General features: G+C 34.9%; 1 long non-coding RNA gene and 1 pseudogene across 1 annotated transcript; one reads left to right on the top strand and one right to left on the bottom strand.

The window, feature by feature from the left end:
* Positions 1-460: 460 nt before the first annotated feature.
* LOC149267161 (uncharacterized) lies at positions 461-14,867 on the bottom strand. The gene is made up of 4 exons (XR_016255609.1): positions 14,820-14,867; positions 14,720-14,776; positions 709-816; positions 461-602 (listed from the first exon to the last, which is right to left on the bottom strand). It is a non-coding gene; the product is annotated as an uncharacterized LOC149267161 (long non-coding RNA).
* Positions 14,868-14,878: 11 nt separating this feature from the next.
* Positions 14,879-15,651, top strand: LOC149267160 (uncharacterized; annotated as a pseudogene).
* The last annotated feature ends 7,644 nt before the right edge of the window (positions 15,652-23,295 follow it).

Below are 23,295 nucleotides of genomic sequence, written 5' to 3'. Positions count from 1 at the left end.
AAACATATCATTAATTTTCTTGTGGTATTTTAAATTCCAATACATATGACTTATATCATGTGTTATGACTAAGCTTTTGTAGATGACCTCAAAAGAAATAAAACTTAATAAAACAAGTTATTTGTTGAACAGTACTAGTTGAAAACATCTTTTAAAATTGAATTTAAAATATATTTCAATCCTATTTGTGTTTTTTTATTAAACCATGAACACATATTTTAGTTCATTTTAAGCATCAAAATGACTTGCATCATAGTCTAAGATTGTACTTATTTTCTTAGTTTATTTCATGATAAATCAAAATTGTTATCTTGTTAGATATGTATGATAATAAACTATTCATATTAAAATATATACAAATTACATTATACACATGAACATCGAAAAACTGAAATAATAAGCATCCATAAACTAAAATAATGTTCATGCATCCATAAATTGTCCATTTATGAAAATTTACAAAGTCTGTACATCACATGTGAATGTGCCCTATGAAATGGGACTGAAATTATACAAACTATGTATGATTCACTCTAGAAAGTATCGCTTCTAGAACTCTTATGTGTCTTTCGTTGTGCAGAGTGAGCGTCCATAATCTGGTACTGCAATATAACACATTCAAATTCAAATTAATTAGAACATTGTTTGTACAAAAAAATTAATATGGAAATAAATGATTTTGAATTGTGCATTTAAATAGTCCCCTACCTGTGACTCAGTCGAGTGAACATAGTCCTTTTCATGTGGCTCAATGCCTTCATACCCAACATCCCACTCATGTGTCCAAATAATTGCAACACTGACACCCCTCTGCATCTGGGTTTGTGTACACAATGACAAAGACAAATTATAATTAGTCTATTAATTAGCATGCATACATGTAACTTGAAAAAAAAAAAAATTGAAATCTTATGAATAAAAAAAATCACCTCAATTGTTACTCCATGAGTTTTATGAGGTGGAGGTGGAGGTGGAGGAGAATGAGCCATGGAAACATGCACAAGAGGAGGTTGCTCTCGTTTGTCAAATTCCCCCTCATATGACCTCAGAAGCTCATATGTGTAGTTGGGTTGTGCATGCGTGCTATCATGAAATTCTTAATATAAATGCAATATAATATGAACTTATTAATATAAATAATGTATAAATTGACGATAAGAGTCAAAAGTTCTATATATATGTAGTTGATTTGTGTCACTTGGGTCGTGCACCCTCCAAGTGTCTTGGATGATATCATGACACGTACGTACATATGACAAAAGTTGGTCATGCCCTAGACTCTTAAGATATGAATCATCATGTAATGCAACTAGTGGGCCATGAGGCAACGAAGGTGATTTTCTCATCTCTCCACGCAATGTGACATGTGCAATGGCCAATGTCCTCTACATGCTATCTGCAATGGTATGCCTAGTCTCAACATCAAGTTTTGGTGATTTCTCTAGCTCTGTTGGAAATACCACACTCCAAGATGTTCATGGCAACAATCTCAGAGGTGGTGCTATGTGCGCAGGGTCCCTACAAGCCCCAACACATTCATAACTATGTCCCAAGCCAGGTCCATAAAACTTAGATATGGTGTCGATGTAATCTAGCCACATATGTAGCACAATCTCCACATATATATGTTTTGCAAAGTAAATGGGGACCTATTCATGGTGAGGTTACTGTCACCAAGCTCCAATGAATTGATCATATACAAAAGGGGTCGTGTCAACATTCTTAAAATATTTTAGCGGAATCGGACCATCATGTCTAGCATGACAGTCTGGATGGATGTCGAACAACTCCCCATGAATATCAATATTCTTAGTGGTGTCTTTCACCGCCTTCCAAGTATGTGGACCTCTAACCTATAGCCTCCTGTATGGAATATAGGAGGTGTGTTTGTGGGCTTGCCCTCTGGTATGTCTCGATCAACCTATTGATGTTATCCAGCATCAAAGACAAACTAAACCTAGTAGGTGAACTAGTAGATATTTTATCCAAATCTCGTGTGATCCATGATTGTTAGGCCCTAACATCCTTAACTATGATACTAGCTATAGCGTTGTTCCATAGAGGGATCGACACTGCACTTTGATCCTCGTCTTCACCCTGCTGAGGGTATGAAAATCATAAACATAATTTAATATATATAGCAAACTAGAAGCATAATAACATATACATTAAATTCAAACACATCAATTGAAAACAATTTAAAAATTAAAGACAATTTCAAGACATAAACACATAAATTTTAAAGAGGATTTAAAATGCAAGATGTATACCTACAACAAGTGAAGAAGGTCCACTATCTATAGCAAGATCATCAACAAAGACATAAACATTGCCTCTGACACTCCGACTGGTGTCAAAGGGAGGATCTATGAGTGGAACAATCACTCTAGTATGGCTACGTGATCTAGCTCAACCGTGTATAACAGATCCCCCAACACTCTGATGGGCTGCGGTTGGGGGATGTATGGGAGATGGCTATGCAAATACATATATTACATATAAACTAATCCAAGAAAAAAATGTTGACATAGAAAGAATGTTGACAAGAAAACCATTAATAAACTCAAGTAAAATAATCTAGGCTAAAGTCCTAAAATAAATAGAGTGTCTATTTTGATAAATTATCAACCAAAGTATTGAGTTCTATGTAAACATAATCAAAAAATGTGATTGAAAATATAACTTACACTTTTTCCCATTTATAAATAATGCATTTTATTCATAGAGCATAAATATGTAAATATATGTAAAAAATTGAAATAAACCTATTTGCAAAACTAATAAAACTCCATGCCAACAAAATACTCCATAAGACAAGTTCTTATAATATTTGATTTTGAAACATGACATGTACTGGGTGCAAGCACATGAAGACAATGTTTTTGGTATGACACTACGTAATAAAACAGAATGACCTACAAATTAGAAAAGAGTCAAAATGCTTATATATTCACTTTAAATGCACTTTTCATCATGGATTTAATGTATGTATCAATGATGCATTGTTGTGTTATATATATGCTATAGCTATTCTATGTTGCGTTATATAGTTAAATAAAAATATAGGAAGTGTAAGTTACAAAAACGTTACTCAACTAATAAATTTAATAAGAGTGGGAACTAAGAGATATATAGTTCTTATATCATTATATAAAATAATTCTACAAATATGAGTAATAGAGATTTTAAGGAAAATTGCAATTTATGGTTCAATTGGAGTCTTAAAAAGTTGTTGAACATCACTCATCTTATGCTATTATGAAGAGCACATTATGTTAAATAGTTAAAAAACTATGTTATATATATCTATATATATATATATATATATATATATATCTGTGTATGTGTGTGTGTGTATCTGTGTATGTGTGTGTGTGTGTGTGAGAGAGAGAGAGAGAGATGTTATAGCTATAATTATGTCATATAGTTATGTTACATGCTATGTTATGTTATATAATTATATATAATTATGTTGTATATATATAATAATTATAGTTATATGTTATACTTTACAACTATATATGTATTAGATGTTATAAATAGTTATGTTAAAGTGTTATATATATATATGTGTGTGTGTGGGGGGGGGGGGGTGGGTGGGGTGTGGGGGTGGTGGCTAATAAAATTTAATTAAATAAAAAAATTTATTTTGGACTTTTAATTTAGTTAATATTTTATTTAAGTACAAATAATTTTATAAAACAAATTACTATATTTATTATTAAAAAATATAAATTTATTTAAATTTAAAATAAAAAATGAAGTAAAATTTCTTGTTTGATTTAATAGAGGTTCACTATGAGCAAACATATTCATTATTGCAACTTAAAGTTCCCAATTTATTTATTTATTGGTTATAGTTTAATTGTTTTATGTTTCAAAAAAAAATCAGGCATATTGTCAAATTTGTTTGAAATTTAAAATGTATTTTTAATAACAATTTTTTTATTTTATTTCACTAAATTCCTATAAAAAAAAAGAAGATCAGGCATATTGTCAAATTTGTTTGAAATTTAAAATGTATTTTTAATAACAAAAAAACTTTTTTTTTTAAATTTATTTCACTAAATTCCTTAAAAAAAAAGAAAAAAGGTTACCATAGAAAATATTTATAATAGACATCCTACCATGGTAGGTAATGTATATAATGAAATTTAAAAAATAATAATAATAATAATAAGTAAAACCTAAATTATAATTTCTTTTGGTGTTTTTCAAGGGTTTTCTTGGTGGTTTTCTAAGTTGTTTTGGGTCTTCAAGGGTTTTCTTGGTGGTTTTCTAGGTTGTTTTTTGTGGTTTTCAAGGGTTTTCTTGGTGGATTTTTGTGGTTTTCATGGTGTTTTTCGTGAATTTTTATAGTTTTTGTATGCTAGGTTTTTTTTCAAATTAATTTATTTTATTTTGCAGAAAAATAAATAAATAAAACAGACAAAAAATGACAGGAAACCTACCTCGACTTGGCAAACCTCTGGTTTGTTATTAGGGTTGATGGGTAGCTGGATTGAGTTCCTCCATCTCAGTTGAGCTTATAAAACTTCCGTTGAACTCCTTATCCTCTCGCGGTATGAGAAAAATGACTTGCATAGATCGTCACTGGGATTTTTTAATCAGAAATAACGCTCGATTGAGTTATATTTTTCAATCAAGCCATTAACTCAGGTTTGAAAATGACTCGAACAATGGTTTCTTTAAACACTCGATTAAGTTATTTTTAAGCACCTCGACATCTTGATTGAGCGCTTAAAAATTGCTTGATCAAGCGCTTAAAATTGCTCGATCAAACATCCATTTTTCACTAAAACGCGCCCCATTTCGCCAAAAAATGTAACCCATCTTCATGCTTTCACCCAAAAGTCTCATTTCTTATATGCACTTATATTTTCACATACGTGTGATTTCCATATATGCACGCTTTCATATGTATGTGCCTATATTGAAGCTATGAATATATGGAAGTCATTTTATGTATATGTATGTTTCCATATCTATGTGCATATATGAAAGATGTGCATTTTATGGAAGCCATATTTTGTATATGCAAACTTCCACATACATGTGGATATACATAAGTCATCTTTCGTATATCCGCAGATTTTGTATAAGAACATAGATATCGAAGCATGAATATATAGAAGATGACTTCTACATATGTGTGACCATGTGGTCCCCTATGATGCCAAAGAGAGTGTGTTGTGTTTGAGTGAGAATGTAAATGCATGAGTAGGGATGAGTAACTATTGTAGCATCCATCATAGTAGGAATGAGGAAAGAGTAGCCATTATAGTATGATCTTGTGGTATGGTGTTGGCAGTAGTACCTTGTGGGGTTGTGTTGGTGTTACCATGAGGGTTGGTGCTAGTGGTACATTAAGAGGAACTAGTTCCTGAAAAATTAGTAGCAAGGATTGATGTGCCTATCAAAATAGTTGGATGTTGTCATTTATGATGAGATAGTGAGAAACCATGCACTCCTCCCGATAAGGGTGGGAGGTCTTGTAGGTGCCTAGAGCAGTAGGGAACCCTCAAGTCCCTTATGGTACCCTAGTAAGTGTGTGAAGAATATTGTGAGGGAGGATGATAAGGAAACCAAATTATACACACATAAGACAAAGCGAAAAATAAAATGGTAAATTTTCCTTTAAAATCTTTATGTGTGAAACAACGAGAAATTCAAAGTTTTGACAATAAGTTTTCGCGTGTGAACAAAAATCCTAATGACCTAACATCCTTCCACTCAATCAATGACTGGACCTTGTGAAGGCTTTTACAAGGGTCTTTGGACCACATCCCAAAAGTATCGGTGAGGTTTCCAATAACCCAAACACCAACCAAGGTATGGAAGAGGGTTACAACGAGATTTATTAGGGCCACGTACCAAAGAAATTTGTGATGCTTCCAGCAGTCATTCAAAGTCACCTCCAAGTGCAAGTACTCCTACACCTGCAACCTATAAGGAAGGATGCCCTAAGATTTGGCTACTAAGCTACCTGCACCTAGCAGGGATGAGTGAATCTCAACTTTTGGTTAGCAACTTTAGACCTAGGGTCCTTACCAAACATCAAGAGATACACAAGGGTCTGTGATAATCCGTCATCTAGGCCTTACTCCCTTCACAAGTTTCTTTACATCACCGGTTTTTCCACTAGGTTATGTAGGAGTTTAAGTTCCCTAAAAAGGAAACTTCTATGTTTCAATTTAAGCAACCGCAACAGATTTTGGGATGCCTACCCCTGTGGTCCTAACCTAAACTATCAATTATTTTGTGACCCGTATGGGAATTTAGTTGGTTCAAGTTAGGGTGGTTTTTAAAGGGTCTTACTTTGCTAAGGTGTGCCAAAATGTAAATTCAAATAAACTAAGCACAAAGATTGCAAGATAGCATAGTGGTCATATGTGCATAAATAGCAAAGTGATCATGTTTGCATTCACAAAATGTTTAAGATTGTAAACATGGGTGTGCAAGTGATGCTTACTCCTAATTAAACAAGGTTCTCTAAGCATAGCCATAGCTTAAAATAAACATTAGTCATAATTTGAAATTAAAAGAAATCATAATTGTTGAAAAGTGAAAAGAAAGTTTAATGTGATTAGAAACACAGTTATTGGAGGGAAATTGAGAAAACAAAGACTTTAATCACCTACAACTCATATTATAAAAGTCAATATAAATTCTCTAAATATTAATTAAGGTGCATGCTCTGTATTTTGAAGGGAAAGAAATGACAAATGGCCATGCACTAGGCATTTGTAGAGAAAACAAATGCCTACCTCCCACACAATTGTTGCATACTAATTTTGGTTCCATGATTGTCCCTCATATTGCATAGCAATTGAGCCTTGAGAGTGTGATGGTATTTATGTTGACAATTTTGAGACTAAATGTTGCATTTAAGGCCACACGGGTTTTGGAGGAAGTATGGAATGAATCTCTAAGTCATTCCATCTTAGGTTTCAAGCAGCAACATTAGTCTAACCATAACAATCTCAAGAACAAAAAGTTTGTAAAAAATTAATTAAAATTTTGTTAATCAAAAAAGTCTGATAACATATAAAATAGTTAAAAGGAAAAAGAAAAAGAAGAAAAAGAAAAAAGACTAATATAGAAATTAAATAAATAAAATGAATAATAAATAATAATAAAACAAAATACTCTCTACCAAAATAATATAACTTATTTTACTTAAATATTATTTTTATTTGTCTTTCCACTCTACTCTTTCTCTCTGGCTTAATTAATTAAAAAAAAAACATAAAAATACAAAATACAAGATATTATAAAAATTACTAAATTATATAAAAATGAAAAATATTATTTTAAAAAATTGGATGGATCTATTTTTTACATATTTTTTATTTATATGTTAGTTCTATATATTTATTTGATCATATAAATTTAATATTCTTATATTTAAATTAAAGAGCATCTCTTATATATTTGATATTCTATTATGTTTTTATTTTTCTTTTTAATAATAATTTTCATTTATAAATTTATTATGATTTTTCTTATTTCATCATTATAAATCATTTTTAATATAGATCCGTTTTTATAATGCATTACTTAAAACACACATAAAGGGGAGTTTCAAAAATGGAAAAAAAACAGATTACATTACTTTACCAAAAGTAAAACCCAAAAAAGTTATTTACACAACTTAAAATAAAACCACTTAAAAATATTTAAAAAATAAATTTATCCAAAGGTCCAGACTATACAACACATTGGCTAAATAGACCGTAACTAAGGTACATGCATTTCCATAAATTTTAAAAGAAAGAAACAAAAATTAAAATTAAAATTAAGAATGAAAAAGGATAAAAAAAAGTAAAAAGTAAAATAAAACTAATCGTTAAATAACAAATGGAATTAGAAAATTGAATAGGGTGGGTTATTTATTTATTCTTATTAATATAAATAAAACTAATTTAAAATATTTATTAATATTTAAAAAAAAAAAATTCAAATTTGAGATTTGTTCTATGCCAAATAACAATACACATACACATACTTCTTCGGAGGGCATTCCTTACTTTGTATCAATCTTATCACAATCTAATTCATATATATATTTATTGATGATATAAGTTATATGGAGTTGTAATAATAAGTTTTTTATTATTATTAATTTAGGCTATTGTGTTATACTCTGTTAAATTTAGATTTTTTGGAGATGGAATTTATTTTCATAATTAATTTTTAACAATAACTTTAGATATAATAAATTAGTAAATATATGAATTAATAGTAATGGTATTTTCTCAAGAGAGTCTGCTACACATTTTGTTTGACATTCTATTAAGCGTAGTACATTTTATTGTGTTACATTTTGTTAAATTTAGATTTGTTGGATATGGTTTTTTTCTTCATAATTAACTTCTAGCAATAACTTTAAATATAATAAATATGTTAGGCCCCTATACTACTAGTGTAACCCCTTATTGTTATTAGTACAACCCACTTATTATATTGATGTACCCATGTAGTGCCCATATTGTTACTATTGTGCCCCATAGAAGCCCACTATTGTTATTATTGTGCCCTTACATTATTATTGTTATGTCGGCTCTGATTATGTTATGACCCCTTAGACTCCTATATATAGAAAGGAGTTCTTTTCATTTGTATCATCCAAGAATTGCTTATTTATGTAATGTAAAGGAGGTTTCCCCCTCGAAGAGGCTGAATTCTAAGGCGTGGATCTCCCTTTTCTATCTTTTTGTGAGCTGGTTTCATAACATTTGGTATCAGAGCTTTGGATTATAGGGTTTCGCTGCTCCAAACAGGTCATTGTGGCATTTTTGCTATAACTTTTTTTCTGCGATGTTTCAGAAGCTAAAAAAAACCCATTTGAGAAGAAATCGCGTGGAATCTCAGGTCCGAATTTCAGAGCTTTTTGCGCTATATTTGCGGAGATATGATCTGAGGAAGTTGGTCTTTTTGCAGACTCCTGAATTACATTCCAAATAGGTGACCTAGGGAAAATCGTCATAACTTTCTCTCTTAGCATCGGATTGAAATTTCGTAAGAAGGTACAGAAAGAGGACGGATTGTAGTTTCTTTCACATCTTTTTCAGATCCAAAGGTCAAAACAGTGACTCGTGGCACGTCGTACAAGTTCGCTCTACTGAACTAGTCTATAATCAGGTCATCTTGGGAGATTCTGCATAACTCTTCCTTGGAGAATCCAACTTGGATCAGACTGGTGGCATTGGAAAGAGGACACAGAGGGCTACTACAGGTCGCAATTTCAGAACTGGATGATCCGAAATTACAGAGATACATCAGATTCAATATCAAGCTTCTACAAAGTGAAAAAAAGGTGTGTAGTTTTTTTTTAATTTTTGCATAAGCTTGGTTTGAAAAATTAGTTTGAATCGGTAATTGATGCCCCGAGGAAAGAAAATGAAAACGTCTAGTAAGCAACCTGAATGCTCTAGCATGACTTATAAAGAAGAGGAAGAAATGCAACATGATATATCAAAATTACGAGACCAAGTGCAACAAGTGTCACTTGCACAAAAAGCAACAGAATCTAAGATGGATGGTTTAAGGAAAGATGTAGAAGCTAAGATGGATGGTTTAAAGAAAGGTGTAGAAGCTAAGATGGATTGTTTAAAGAAAGGCGAAGAAGCTAAGATGGATGGCATGGAAGCTAAGATGAATGGCATGGACGCTAAAATTGATGGCATGGATGATAAGATGGAAGAATTGAAGATAAATATGAATAAGTTGCTACAAGAAATGGTCGCTAATGGTGAAAGGGTAGTAAAGGAAACTCATGATGAGAACAAAAGAAATTTTAATCATGATTCCATAGACTCTAATGTCGGATTGAATACCCACCATATTCCAAAAATCGATACGAGGAAGTTTGATGGCAAGGATCCCGCAACATGGATATTACAAATGGAGCAACTTTTCGATCTCAATAATGTGCAAAACACACAAAAGGTACGTATTGCAACTTTATTTTGGAACCAAATTAGTTTGTATGGTATCAATGGCTTTGCTCTCGTAAACAAATTATCACTTGAACAATTTTTACGGAAGAATTGACAGCACATTATGATGATACAAAAAGCAACACTTTTTTTAGCCAATTGATAAGTCTCAAACAAAAGGGTTCAATAATGGAGCACATTGAGGAGTTCCAAAAATTGAACATAAGGGTAAAAAATATTCCAGAGGAGCATAGGATTGATGTGTTCATAGGGACTTTAAAGGAAAATATCAAACATGATGTTCGCCTTTGGGAACCTGATTCATTAGAGAAGGCATTCAGGTTAGCAAGAAAAATGAAAAGCAAAATTATGGCAACCAGGAAGCATACCACTCACAACTATAAAGATGGAAGTGTTGTTGCCCCTAGTCTTCCACAACCTATAAGGTTGACACCACAACAATTGGAAAAAAAAAAAGAGCAAAAGGGCTTTGTTACACTTGTGATAGCAAATACACTAAAGGTCATAAGTGTGCTGAAAAGAAATTATTCTACATAGATTGTGAAGAGGAAGAAGAAAAGGAGCAAGAAAGGTCAAAAGAAGATGATATACTCCAGGAACAAAGCCTAGATAAAGAAGAAATGAATCTGACCATATCTTGTAATGCATTGGCAGGAATTACCACTCCTCAAACCATCAAGATAGAAGGACAAATCAAGAAGAAAAAGGTAATACTGTTGATTGATTTAGGAAGTACCCACAATTTTATTCATTGTAAGGTAGCAAAAGAATTGAATTGCTTCTTATATCCAGCACCAGCGTGTCAAGTGATGGTTGCAAATGGAGGAACAATAAATTGCTCTGGAAAGTGCCATAATATCAAGCTATCCATGGGAGAATATGTATTGACTAGCCCAATGCTTTCTATTCCAATGGGAGGTGCTGATGTTGTACTATGAGTCCAATGGCTACAATCCTTGGGTACAATAGCTTTTAAATTTCAAGAACTTTTCATGAAATTTTCTGTGCAAGGAAAGAAAGTTGAATTAAGGGATATTGCATGGAAATCAGGAAAGATAATCAGCTCTAACGGTATGACAAAGCTTCTAAAAAAGGAACAAAGAGGTGTAATTGCACAATTATGTTCGCTAGATGTTTCCACATTGGAATCATTTATTTCTCCAGATCTCAAAAAAGTCTTGGACAATCATTCCAAGGTATTTGAGACTCCCAAAGGTCTCCCACCTATTCGTGATCATGATCATGCTATTCATCTGATTCCAGGAAGTGTTCATCCAAACATCAGGCCGTACAGATATCCCTATGCCCAAAAGAGTGAAATTGAACGTATGGTTGCAAAAATGCTAGACGTTGGTATAATTCAACCGAGTCAAAGTTCTTTCTCTGCTCCAGTAGTATTGGTGCACAAGAAGGATGGATCATGGCGCATGTGTCCGGATTATAGGGAGCTCAATAAGCTCACTATTAAAGATAAGTTTCCCATTCCAGTCATTGATGAATTACTGGATGAATTGCATGGATCAATTTACTTCACCAAGTTGGATCTTCGTTTAGGATATCATCAAATCAGAATGAAGACTGAAGACATTCCGAAAATAACATTTAGAACTCATGAGGGTCATTATGAATTTTTGGTCATGCCTTTTGGCACCTTAAACATTTCAAGTTTTGATGAATTCCATTTTCAAACAACTCCTTAGAAAATTTGTGTTAGTATTTTTTTATGATATATTAATCTATAGCAAGTCTTGGAAGGATCATGTTGAACATGTTGACAGGGTGCCACAATTATTGGAGGAGAAACAATTATATGCAAAAATATCCAAATGTTTCTTTGGATTACAAGAGGTGGAATATTTGGGTATTGTATCTCATGAAGGAGTTAAGGTAGACCCTAGCAAAATTGAAGCCATTAAGGAATGGAAAATCCCCACATCCATAAAAGCATCTGCGAAGACTTTTCGGGTTGACAGGGTATTATCGCAAGTTTGTTAAGAATTATGGGAGAATAGCAGAACCTCTAACAACATGATTGAAGAAAGATGCATTTTCATGGACTCCAGAAGCAACAAAGGCCTTCGAGCATCTTAAATAGGCAATGTGCCAAGCACCGGTCTTAGCTACACCAGACTTCACAAAAACCTTTATTGTGGAATGTGATGCTTCAGGAAATGGAATTGGTGTTGTTTTAATGCAAGATGAAAGACCCATTGCTTTCGAAAGTCGTCCAATCAAAGGAAAGTTTTTACACAAAGCTATTTATGAGAAGGAAATGTTGGCAATACTCCATGCACTTAAGAAATGGCGACCCTACCCAATGGGAAGACACTTCAAGGTAAAAACGGATCATGATAGCCTTAAATACTTTTTAGAACAAAGATTATCCTCTGAAGAGCAACAAAAGTGGGTCACAAAGATGTTGGGTTATGACTTTGAAATCATCTACAAAAAAGGGAAGCAAAATGTGGTGGCAGATGCACTCTCAAGAAAGGATGAGGATGTGGAAGCATTGTTTTGTGCTATTTCTATTATCCAACCAGATTGGATAAACGAAGCAAGGGATGAATGGAAGAAGGACAAAGAAGTATGGCCACTTATTCAAAAGTTGCAAAAGATCCCAATTCAAACAATATTGCCAGAAATTGAAGAGGAAGGAAAAATCATATTAGAACCTGGAGCAGTCACAGAAACAAAAACCCCACAAATCGATCAATTTCATGGTATCTCATCAAGTGGAAGAACTTACCCGCTGAAGATTCCACATGGGAGGACAAGAATTTTATACAGAAGCATCAAAAACTACTCAAGCGTTGAGGACAACGTTTTTTGAAGGAGAGGGGCATGTTAGGCCGCTATACTACTAGTGTAACCCCTTATTGTTATTAGTACAACTCATTTATTATATTGACGTACCCATGTAGTGCCCATATTGTTACTATTGTGCCCCATAGAAGCCCACTATTGTTATTATTGTGCCCTTACATTATTATTGTTATGTCGGCTCTGATTATGTTATGACCCCTTAGACTCCTATATATAGAAAGGAGTTCTTTTCATTTGTATCATCCAAGAATTGCTCATTTATGTAATGTAAAGGAGGTTGCCCCCTCTAAGAAGCTGAATTCTAAGGCGTGGATCTCTCTTTTCTATCTTTTTGTGAGCTAGTTTCATAACAAAATATATGAATTAATAATAGTGGTATTCCCTCAAGACAATCCCCTATACATTTTGTTTGACATTCTATTAAGTGTTGCACATTTTATTTGACATTCTATTAGGTTTTTATTTTTATTTTATATTTTTTTTTTAAGTTTTCATTCATAAATTTATTATAATTTTTTTCATTCCATCATTATAAATCATTTTTAATATTTTTTTTAAAATATATAATAGTATATTATTATTTAATAAATTGTTAAATAATTAATAATTATATATTCTTAAATTAATTTATTCTATATCATCACTTATAATTAAAAGTAGTTTAATTTTTTAAATATTATTTTATTTTTTATAATACTTGTTCAACAAAATGATCAAAATTAAATTTAAATTGGTTAATATAAGAAGCAAGGTTGAAATTTTAGAATTTCTCCATTTATCAATATATTGACAAAACCAAAATTAAATTTTAAAAGCAACAGTGAAATATGAAATACCATTATGCTTCTGGACGAAGAAGCATAATGGAAAAGTGATTGACATTTACTAGTTTATGGTTGATATAACTCTATCTATATCATTATATTGTTATATCATTTATAATTTATTATAGTTTATTGGTTTTATTAAAAGTGCCTTTCCAAAAATGATAGATTTTTTTGGAACATTTGGGGTTTCTTTATCCTCTTCAATATGTTGGAGGCTTAAGAACATTTTCGATACACGAAATAAGAAATTGCAAAAGCTCTTATCAAATTAATTGATCTTTAATTATCTTTTGAAGGGCTTGATACCCAGCTTAATTTCAATCTACAACTCCAACTATATGTGTTGAAATCACTTTAAGTTAATTTCAATGTACAATTCCAACCATAAATGTGTCGAAATCTCAAAAATGTTGTTATCCAAAATCTGATTTTAACCTGCCTCTCTTTTCAGTTGTTTGTTAGTTTCATTTGTGTTTTTATTCCTCCTTATTTCCTCTATGTTTTTATTACTCCTCACATTTTTGCCATAGAGGTGGCTAGACAAAGGCTCAAAATAGACGAACTATGTTTTTTGTTAAATAAAAAGAAGAAAATGATTGCCTTGCCATATGAAATCTTATCCCTATTTATTTATTAAAAACAAAAATGATTATGATGTTTTAGGAAGAGACCTTAATACTTTGGGATTGTAGAAAAAAATTGCTTGGAGATATGATCCTTTTCATATTACTTCTGAGCTAAGAAGAAAAGTTGGTCTTTTTAGTCATCAATGTGTTGTGGAAATCCAAGCAAATCAATATTCTTGGATTGCAGATTTTTATGAATAGGGATGTTGGACACCTAATCCTAAAGGGTTAGTGTGGAAGCCGAAAAGACTAAGCAGTCCAAGAGACCTTGGGATCTGAAACCCAAGAGTCACAACATTGTATTATAAATGTACATCTCCTATTAATAAAAAAAAAGGTACTCAACTGATTTATCTTTCACATTGTTTTACTGTCCATGTGTGTTTAACATGGTATCAGAGCCGCTTGTTTTTCTGTGGCCTGTTATGTGCATGTCTGTCCTGCACCTCTGCCCATAATTCTGTGTCTGAGCTGCTCATACCTGAGCGCTGCCTCTGTCATGCGTTTCATTCTCTGCCCTGACACTGCGCCCTCTGCCCTGCTGAATGTGCAATACACCTGAGCGTTGATGCATTTTTTACCTGAGCGTTGATGAATGCATAGAAGCGTTGAATACTGGTGCCTGACATGGTGACAGTGAATGGTATTAAACGCTGCCCTCTCTCACGCTGCTGACCTGATTCGAAACGCTCCTCTCTGCCATATGAAGCGCGGTACCCCTGCGATTTGCAACGCGTCGTTTACTGTTCTGCTCTGCCTCTGTCGTTCTGTCCACTGACACGGTATCTCTGTATTAGAGCAGGCCTAACATGGAAAAGTTGCAGATGCTGTTTCAGTTTTAAATTTCGTGTTTCTGAGAAAGCAATTTGAAGGAAGATAACAATACAGTCACACAAGTTCCTTCTGTCAATGGATTGATTGAGAACAAGGAAAACCGAAATGGTATTTTGAGTACCAAATCAGAAGCAGATCGGCAGCAGGATACGACAGAAAGCTCACAACATCCAGACAAAATTAAAAAAAATCAGAAGGGGAAGTTTCTGATTCCAACACTGGGAAAAGAAAATTTAAAGCAAAAGCAACAGATGACATAGCTACCAAACGACAAAGGTTATTGGATGCTGGCACTGCAATAGCGGAAGTTAAGGTATGTAATCTGTGTAATGCAGTTTGTAACAGTCAAATTGTTTTTGACTCGCATCTTTCTGGGAAGAAACATGTTGCTCAGGTGAAAAAAAAAATTAGAGGAAGAGGCTAATTTTGCGTCGAAAGGTAAAGATTGCGATAAGAACTCCACAGCTGATGCTGAACATGAAGTTAAGAACGGGGAATAGGGTAGATTGAGGTCAAGGATATTTTGTGAGAAAGCACGTTCACATGACCTTGGGCAAGAGCAGGAAGCAAAATGGGTTACACCTGAGTATATTCGAGCGACATACGAGTTATGAAGCCTCGTGGAATTTAATAGTTAAAATGTAGTACTTTGGCATTCCGAAGCACCAAAAGTTGGGACATTTATCAAGTTTATTGGGCCACTGCATGTTTCTGTCTCTGCCAATTTCATACGACCCATTTCTTCTTCAGTCCAAAGCACAATCCATCCGAACTTGCTATTCGTCTTACAAATTAGCTGGTCTCTGTCTTTGCAATTCCACCTGTGTCAGCAACTCCCAAAATATTTGGCAGGCACCTTCAACAACCATCTTCACCAGATCTCTCGTCCGATTATGAATCTCAAAGCATCCTTTGCTTCCAAACAGCTTATTGAAATCAGGCCTCATCTTATTCAAACCGTCGAAGATATCCAACAGCTTCAATAGCTTGATCAGATCCTGCTTACTGTTCGCTACAATCTCCCCTACTTTAATGCTTTTCGGAGGTGGGGGCAGCCAATCTTCTTCTTCGACTTCTTTGGGATCTGCAACAGCCATGATGTCTTTATTGGTTCTCTCCTTGCCATAAGAACTAGCACGTTTCTTCCCAGTGGCTCCGAAAAAAGGGTCTGGCTCAATGATCTAGAGATCTTCACCGTCATTGTCATCATCCTGTACAACTATGGTGGGCTGAATGTGACTGTAATCAAAAAGGGGTTCATAGCCGTCGTCCTTGTCCTCATTTTGTGATGGAGAACCTCATGAAGGGCTCCCCATTTAGTCGGAATTCGCAGAATTATGTTAAAGAATCCCGATATGTGTAAAATAAGATACTTGGTGATTCGTTTCTAGTTTGGGTTTCCTCAGGGATGTTCGTTTTAAAGAGGTTGTGTGGCACATGGATCTTCTGGGAGCCAGAGGGCAGAGATTAGAGTTGTTGATAGAGTTCTCTGCTTCCCCGGTTCATTGTTGAATGTTGTGGTGATTTATGTGTTGTGTTTCAGTGGCAGAGCGCATCGAAAGAACCCAGAACCTGTTGTGTGATGCGCAGAAAGACCCAGTGAAATCTGAGAAGCCAGATCTAGATCTAGGTTAAAAAGTGTGGGTGAATTCATTGTGTGGTTGGTTCAATTGGAAGAAGCCCGCTGCATCCATTACAACCACGTGAATAGTTCTCTGCGTCAGATTATACTGGCGCTGACATCTAAAATAATTCAGTCATTCTGTCTTCGAAATTCTTATCAATCATGTTCTCAAATGATTTGAAGAAATTTGTTTACAATAGTACAATGATTGTGAGCCTTATATCATGTACAAACCCGAGTCATGTATTAGGTGCTGAGTGGGAATAATATATGATGCTTGTGTTGTCAACAAGAATATAGTAGAGTTGGAATTTTGTATGTGGTCAAAGAGTTAAGTCTTATTCATATGTATGTTGGTAAGGTACCTTAATGGAGAGTATTCTTGTACACAGTATTGCAAGCTGATTGATTTGAGTATTCTGCCATATTTCTGTAGCAGACTACCTATACAGAAGATTGAGTTTATTTCAGTGGCGTATGCAATCAACTTGTTCAATTTCTTAATAGAAGGAGCCTATACCAGGTGTACTCCTCCAATAGCCTTGTAACTTCCAGGCCTAAAGCAATCTTTCTAAAGTTGGTTCGTGACCTGCATAGGCCAACTTTGTATTTTCTACAGCGACTTCCATAAAGAATGATCTAGCCCCAAGGCTACAAACTTGTATTTTCTGTGGTTACACTTATCTACAGCCACTGTTCTTCCTAACATTTGCTGAATTTAAAGAACAGAATCTCTGAAAGTCTGGTGATATTTGTATAATTTTGACAGTTTCAAGATATCTCTGGTTGATTTTTCCCTTTAAGCTATAGGGCTCTCTTGTGCAACTTGAAGATATTTAGCAGCTTACATTTTTCTGTGGGATTTGGAGATTTTTAAGGTGTAGAAAAATGGCTAAGCTTGAAAGAATATTAGAATTATTGAGAACTCTAATCATGTCCACTGCTAACAACACAGTCAAAATTAACAAAGCCTCTCTTTCAGACATTCAAACATGTCTGCAATATGCACAAGAAAAGATAGAGTTTTTGCAGCTTGAATCACAACTGCAGCAGGAAGAATTACAGCAGTGGAGTCATCATTCTGAACCTGTTTCTGTTCAGAGGATTGAAACAGACTCCCATAAACAGCAAGTCAATAATGTTACTGTTCATTCAAATAAAGCAGCAGTTGTATATGCAGATGCAGAAACTCAGTCTGCACTTTCCAAGCCCATCATCAGACCTTGGGAACAGCTTGTCCACAACAAGCACAGAACTGGTCTTGGATATGACAAGGACTTGTCCTTTCATATTCCAGACTATGCCAAGCCCATTCAGTTTCAGAGTGCTGGATTCATTTATGACAGTTCACCTGCTCCTTATGACAGTTCAGTTTCAGCTGTTCCAGTTTCTACTCCTCTTCCACTGCAGCAACAACAACAACAGATTGTAAAATGCCAACACTGTGACCGAGTTGGCCATTTGAAAGATCACTGTTTTGATCTTCATCCATGTAAGCACTGTCATAAAACCAGTCATTCTTCACACAGATGCTTCAAAAACAAACGTCCTACAAGAACAAAGATTCATCTTGGATGGATTGCTTCTTGGCAATGGGCATCAACAGCCAAGAAGATATTCCAAACACATGTCAGAACTTGTTCCAGAGTATTGAACAGTCTTGCAGTTGAGTTTTCTCCATCATCTCACCTTGTATCTGACAGGGCGGGAAATGATGGTCATCTACAAGCTTCAAAGTCACATCAAGTGAGCCTGAGCCACAACCTGCCACACCAGTTTCAGAGTTGCAGCCAGAGACAAAGATGCTCGTGAACAAATTGAGAACACTTCCTCTAGCAGAAGACACCAGCTTCTTGCCAATTTTGGAAGAATTCCAGGAATTGCATTAAGCATTCCATAGTTGTTGGTCATCCTTAAACCATCACAGGTTGAGACTTCCCTTTTCAGGTTGAAGTTTTACCTTTTATGCGGGGTGAGACCTCCCTTTTATGGTTGAAGGTTTCCCTCTTTAAAACAATAGGATCACTTCCTCTAGCAGAAAACTTCAGTTTCTTGCCAGTATTGGAAGAGTTCCGGGAACTGCACTAAGCGTTCCAGTGTTGGTGATCATCCTTAAACCACCGCCCTTTATACCAACATTTCATAGAGCACATTCAGCCTAGTGCTGCCATGCATTTTTGCACATTTTGTATTATAGCTCTCTTCTTGGACTCATACATAACCCTTCGGATTAAGGGGGGGAATGTTGGACACCTAATCCTAAAGGGTTAGTGTGGAAGCCGAAAAGACTAAGCAGTCCAAGAGACCTTGGAATCTGAAACCCAAGAGTCACAACATTGTATTATAAATGTACATCTCCTATTAATAAAAAAAAAGGTACTCAACTGATTTATCTTTCACATTGTTTTACTGTCCATGTGTGTTTAACAAGGGAAACACAAAAAAACATAAATCCGGCAACAAAATATACACAATAAATTGAGATTGATACAAGAATAAGAGAATCTAAAAACAACTTTGTAGTAGCAAGTTTAGCATCAAGTTCTACAAAGCAAATAGCTAAATTGACGGTGAGAATTCCCTCTATCAAAAAGTTCTATAGTTGTTAGAGAAAAGAAAAACACCATAAATAGCTACAAGTGATGATATAGCTAACCCTATTGGCATATGCAACACGAGACATGCCATCTTCCTCTTATCATGTATTGGGACACTGTTCTACAGATAATTTTACACTTATATGAATAGTGGCCTTTACCAGTTTATATTCTTGCATATTAAAATTTTACAGTATTGTCTTGACATATTTCCTTTGATTTAATTAGAGTTTCATGTTTTCCCGGTCTCTTTTAATTTCCATGCCAAAGATAAAATGTGTAGCATCAAAATATTTCATGTCAAATTTAGAGGACAATTGAGTTTCACTCCCTGAATGATTTCCTTATCATTTTCAATCAGCAACATATGATCTACATACAAGACCAAATAATAAGATGATCATCAAATAATTTAAAATACACAGTGATTTGCTTTTCTCCTTGTGAATCCAAGTCTCAATATATAAGTATAATTTTTTTATAGAACATACTTTGTGATTGTTCTAACCCATATAAGGGTTTTCTTAACCTTCATACCAGCTCTTCTTTTTTGTTCACCACAAACCCTTCTCACTATTTCATGTAGATTTTTTCTTCTAGATCCTCGTGTAGAAATGGTGTATTCACGTATATCTATTCTACTTCAAAATCATAAGTAGCAATAACAAATAAAAGAAATATAATAGAAGTTATCTTGGCAACAGGGGAAAATATCTCATCAAATTCAATTCCCTCTACTTGGAAATAACCTTTTGCTACTAACTAAGTGTTGATGGTGTTGGAAATCCATCGACCAAGGAGGTCTCCCTGATGCGAAGTCTCAATTAGACCTCACACTATTTGGAGTAGGAGCCACATCCAGAGTATCGGCCCTGCTGCCAAGTATCCTTGTAGATTTACCTTAGCTACAAAGTTCAACACAAGAGAGTGATACACATGTATTTTTGGATCAGCAAGTGAGTATGCATTGTGAAATGTGCAGTGGTAGAAAGTATCAAGGTCCTTCTACCGAAAGGGAAGATAAAAGTGGGCCCTTTAAAGACAAGTAATAGTACTAATCTAGAAAAGGCACACAAGTATATACATATGAATGAATCGTTGATCAACTAGTGAAATAGTTCACAAGGAGGCAACGATTGTTAGAGCAACTACAACACACCTTCAACAAGATAAGTACCAATGCCACCTAAATAGTTCAATTTCCTTGAAAACAACATACACCGCAAACATTCAAAGAATAGTCTTACAATATTCATGACATATGCATGAAATCATGTTGGCTCAACAAGCTTCTAAATTAGGTAAAAACTCCAAGATACATCAAGACAGTTAACACCACTAGCCCCAATAGTGGAGCATTAGAGTAGACACTCCCTCCTCCAAAACAATTATCTTCCTCTCCAATTCCTGGTAGGAGGATCCAAGGTGAAAACTTTCTTGCATGAACAATGAGGGTGTATATATAAAAAATGGGGTGATCATTCACCTCCCTTGTGACTCTTGGACTACCCTCATGATTGTTCGACTTCTCTATGACCTTTTGACTTCCTACATGAATTTTCACATTACATGAATGACTCTTGGACTTCCACTTTACATTGCATTTCTCCCATATAGAATTTTACATAACCCACAAAATGATGTGGCACGTGATGACTCATGACACGACATAACATGATGTTGATGGCATGGACTTGGTGATTACATGGCAATATCAAGTCATTTTCTTGCTAGTTTCCTTTCGTCTCCTTGAAATATGTTGCATGTTCTTCTTCTTCCTCCTACTCATAACTTGAAGACAAGGAGTCTACAATGTGATCTTCATGTTCCTTCATCTTCTCGTCTAATTATCATCTGGTCTCTTCAGCTCCATAGGTGTCTTCTAGCACCGTATCCTTCTCATTTTCCTCTATCATCATCCTGTCATGATAAGATAGAGTACCTGAAACTGAAAACCATTCATGAAAAGACGACATTAGTCTAAAAACCCCTAATCTAACATGTCTCATGAGATCACTTGTTAGGGATAGGATTGGTCACTGGTTGAGTGACTGACTTAGGGATTGTGCAGTTCCAGAGGCCAAGGTTTGGGACTAAGGCTTGAGACTACGCAATGCACAGTTCAGGATGGCAAGGGTCAAGGGATTACACAGTTGAGGGGCTCAAGAGCTCAAGTATGGGGCTTGAGGTTGCCTAATCCATAGTTTTGGAGGGAGAGCAGTCTCATGGATTGCGTAGTTGCGCAACTCAATGTGTCAGGCTGGAATCTTGAGGCTTAACACAGCACAACGTGCATTTGTGGCTGACTAGGAGGAAAAAAATTCACAATTGAGGAACTCAAGAGGTCATATTGAGGGCTTGAGCACTGAGCTTGACACTGTGTAGTTCTAGTGAATAGGAGGCCAATGATTTCTCAGTTAGGTCATTTAGGAGCTCAAGGTTGGGGCTTGAGCACTGAGACTATGTAATGTGCAGTGGAGGACCAAATGAAGAGGAAAATTGCGCAGTTTTGGAGCTCAGGGGTTGGGCTCGAGCACTAAGATTTCATAGTGTGCAATTCTGGAAGGTAGAGACTGCAAATTATGCAATTCCAAGAGGAAAGGTTGTTGCTTTAGGACTAAGACTGTGTAGTGTGCAATTCAGGAGGTTTGGATGAGTCTGAGTGGCCTGGTCGCGGAGTTTTCCCAATTTTGACTAAGTGTGGGATCAATGAAATGAAGTTGAACAAGAACAATACTTGAGCATGATCACACACTTAGATCACTTGATGACACAACGCAGGACACTCTAAACACATGAACAACATACTTTCCTCAATGTGACAACATTGCGACAGCTCACACCAAGTGTGAACCTAAAGATACACTTTGCGACGACAGTGACGACACTTGTGCAACATTGCTTGAAATTTTGGAAAATAGTGTGATACATGTTTACATGATAAGAAAAACTCATTAACACAAATATCACCCCTTGAAACAAACCAATACTACTTTTATACGATGTACAATGCCTACCATGCTTAAAAACGACATTTTCTATATGAAAAGCAAATTGTGAATGAAAATTGCGATATGTGAACGACACTGAAAACGACACATGTCGGAGAAAATATAACATGAAAACAACACTAATTAAAGTGAAAGAAATCCAAAGAGACAATCAAAAACATGAAAACGACACTCCTGAAAGTGAAGGTGCACAAAAGCGACAGTTTGAAAAACTCACCGAAAAAAAAAGCACAAACACAGCCAAAAGTGAGAGATTGTCAATGACCGTGTGCACTGATTGTCGACATGGGTTGAATATCGCATAGGCATTGTCTTGATGGACTATGTTGGGCTTGTTCAAGGTTGCATGAAGGAATGCGATCATGAATTTATTATGGACTAAGCATGTGTGAGCAAGTGACTTCAACAATTACAATCCAAGAAGGGAGCTCAAAGACTTAACAAAATATCAGTCGACCAAGAAGTGACTATGGAATGACCGATCACAAGATCCACAGTAGGCTCTAAAATTCAAGTATATGAAAACATTTGGAGGGTGTTTGTTGCAGCAACAATACTTGGCAACACACTAGTAGAATTCCAGCTTCTTTTCCTAGGTAAATTCTTTATGTAGGGTCTAGTTCTTTATGGATTATTGATTCATCATTCAGATTACTTTGGTTTCCCAACTTACCTGTATAAACATAGTCCCCTTCATCATTTATAAGTTGAACACAATCATAAAGCCATCAATATCGCAATGTTTTGAATCGGGAGAAGTGTCATGTTATTCATGAGCTTTAGATTTTCAAAGTATAGTTTTTCATCTCTAGTGTTGCTCTGCTGCTAGCAGGCCTAGACAGTACCTCGACGGAGTCACTTCAGGAACACAAAGATTGCTCCATTGCTAGCGAGGCTAGACAGTACCCCAAAAGAGTTGCTTGCTTCACCTCCCTGCACAAGAAGTATTTATGTTCTTTCACCCTTTATTTATTTATTTTATAAAGCATCA

Source organism: Pinus tabuliformis, chromosome 6, assembly GCF_031772625.1.
Source record: "Pinus tabuliformis cultivar Carrire ecotype Pingquan chromosome 6, CPIR1, whole genome shotgun sequence".
In the NCBI taxonomy this organism is placed as follows: domain Eukaryota; kingdom Viridiplantae; phylum Streptophyta; class Pinopsida; order Pinales; family Pinaceae; genus Pinus; species Pinus tabuliformis.
Note: the sequence above shows the minus strand (reverse complement) of the source record. Positions and strands in the feature narration are given on the sequence as shown.